General features: G+C 46.9%; 1 protein-coding gene across 1 annotated transcript in view; it reads right to left on the bottom strand.

The window, feature by feature from the left end:
• Nucleotides 1-2,500, bottom strand: part of rbm18 (RNA binding motif protein 18) — a 33,610-nt gene that overhangs the window by 2,584 nt on the left and 28,526 nt on the right. The window lies entirely within an intron of this gene.

The following is a 2,500-nucleotide window of genomic DNA, read 5'->3' as shown; positions in this document are numbered from 1 at the left end:
AGAGGAGAGAGAGACAGAGGAGAGAGGGAGAGTCAGAGGAGAGAGGGAGAGAGAGACAGAGGAGAGAGGGAGAGTCAGAGGAGAGAGGGAGAGTCAGAGGAGAGAGGGAGAGACAGAGGAGAGAGGGAGAGACAGAGGAGAGAGGGAGAGTCAGAGGAGAGAGGGAGAGACAGAGGAGAGAGGGAGAGACAGAGGAGAGAGGGAGAGAGAGAGAGAAAGAGAGAGAGAGGGAGAGAGAGTCAGAGGAGAGAGGGAGAGAGAGAGACAGTACTGTACTATGATGTACAATGTGCTTTGGCAATACTGTAACTCACTATGGTCATGCTAATAAAGCCTCTTCGAATTGAATTGAATTGAATTGACAGAGGAGAGAGGGAGAGAGAGACAGAGGAGAGAGGGAGAGACAGACAGAGGAGAGAGGGAGAGTCAGAGGAGAGAGGGAGAGTCAGAGGAGAGAGGGAGGAGAGAGGGAGAGTCAGAGGAGGGAGAGAGAGAGAGACAGAGGAGAGAGGGAGAGAGAGAGACAGAGGAGAGAGGGAGAGTCAGAGGAGAGAGGGAGAGACAGAGGAGAGAGGGAGAGAGAGAGGAGAGAGGGAGAGAGAGAGAGACAGAGGAGAGAGGGAGAGAGAGAGAGAGAGTAGAGAAGGGGCATCAGGAAAAAAGGGAAATTGCGTGTGTGTGTGTGCCTCCGGCGCTGTGCGGAGAGAGAGTGGTTTGTGTGTGTGTGTGTGTGTGTGGACTGCGGAGAGAGAGTGGTTTTGAAGTTGACACTAAAATCGGAGTGTGCAGCCTTTCCTGAGGAGACGTGAGGAGTGTGTGTGTGTGTGTGTGTGTGTGTGGTGGCAGGCGATGGTGGGAGCACTTTAGATTTGGCTTTGACAGAACCTCCACACTTTGAACCGACACATGAGTCCAGTTGTGCTGGTGAAGGTGAAGGTGACCTGACCTCCACTTGAACTGCCTGCTGTGTGAACGTGCTCAGCCCAGTCGCTCCATCTCATCCAGACCAGAGTCAGTCAGCACAACTCTTTTGTCAGGATGTTTCAACGACTTTTCAAGGACAGATTCTTTCAAAATTACAGGCCGATAATTCAATAGATGAGATCTCACGTGAGATGAAAACAGATGTATCGACTGCAGCATCTGAACACGTTGCATAATTAATTATTTCAACAGCACATTCATTCATTATTTTCTCCTGATAGCTGGCTGTGGTTGTGGTTGGCATACTTGACTATAGCGTGTGCCACCGCAGGCTGTGTGTGTCAGCTGTCCTGAACTGTGGGGGAGGGGAGGGGGGCACGGCTAAACAATGGTTACCTAGGCGACCAGGAGCATTATATTTGACTGTGAGCATATTTCAGACTTGGAAGCAGTGGCCTGTCTTGTCTGAGGTGAAATGCAAATGACTAGAGTCATATGATCAAATGTTTCATGTCTTCTTTAAGGACCTGCAGAAACCGTGGGTGTGTGTGTGTGTGTGTGTGTGTGTGTGTGTGTGTGTGTGTGTGTGTGAGAGAGAGAGAGAGAGAGAGAGAGAGAGAGATGCTCACAAGTCATTTTTGCAAGTTCAAGTCAAGTCTCAAGTCTTTGAGGGGCGAGTCAAATCTCTCATCACAAGTCCAAGTCAAATCTCAAGTCTCTTATGGATGAGCGTTCTATCATCTGCTGCATGCTTAGAACACTGCCTAGCTAAAACTAAGGGATTCAAAGCATGTACTGTATTTTATCCTTACTCCTGTATCCTTTAGCATACAGTGTCTGCCTTGATTAGTTGATATTATTATTAGTAAACATTTCCTTAAAGTCCCTGGAAACCAGAAATAATTTTGTATTATTTAGCATTTTGAGTTCATCACATCACAGGAACCTATGTTAATAAGCCACCAGCCAAATTTGAACGATGATGAACGTTGCAAAGTATATAAATTTAGGTTTGACAGTCATGACAAAAGTCATGAGAATCAATTAGATTTTAGACTGTCTTTTCTCCCGCTGACTGTGTGGGCGTGTCCCGTGTGTGTGTGTGTGCAGGACTGCAGGTCTCCGAGAGCGAGAGAGAGAGGGAGGGAAACGGAGAGAGAGAGCGAGAAGGAAAGAGAGATGGTGTGTGTGTGTTCGCTCGTTGCTCGGCGCATACTGACAGAGAGGAAGAGAGACTGCCGCTGCGAGTGCACAGCGCTACTGTGTGTGTGTCAGTGTGTGTGTGTGCGCGCGTGCGTGCATGCATGTGTGTGTGTGATTCGATTAAATCTTATGACGTGATAAGATCATTCATTTTAGCACCGCTCGCACCGCTCTCTTCAATGAGGAAGTGGAAATCCAGACCTTGTAGAAAAGTGGCGATTTTGGGGGTTTGGGTTGAAACTAATGTCTCCTACTTACTCACATAAGACCCTAAATTTAATAGTTAGAAGGTTTTTGTGGATTTTGGTTTCCAGGGACTTTAATGTTAATGCACCTAAATAAATAAATAAATAAATAAATAAATAAATAAATA

Source organism: Poromitra crassiceps (assembly GCF_964638095.1).
Source record: "Poromitra crassiceps genome assembly, chromosome: 21".
NCBI classification, from domain to species: Eukaryota; Metazoa; Chordata; class Actinopteri; order Beryciformes; family Melamphaidae; genus Poromitra; species Poromitra crassiceps.
The sequence above is the reverse complement of the archived record's forward strand: the minus strand, read 5'-3'. Positions and strand labels throughout refer to the sequence as shown.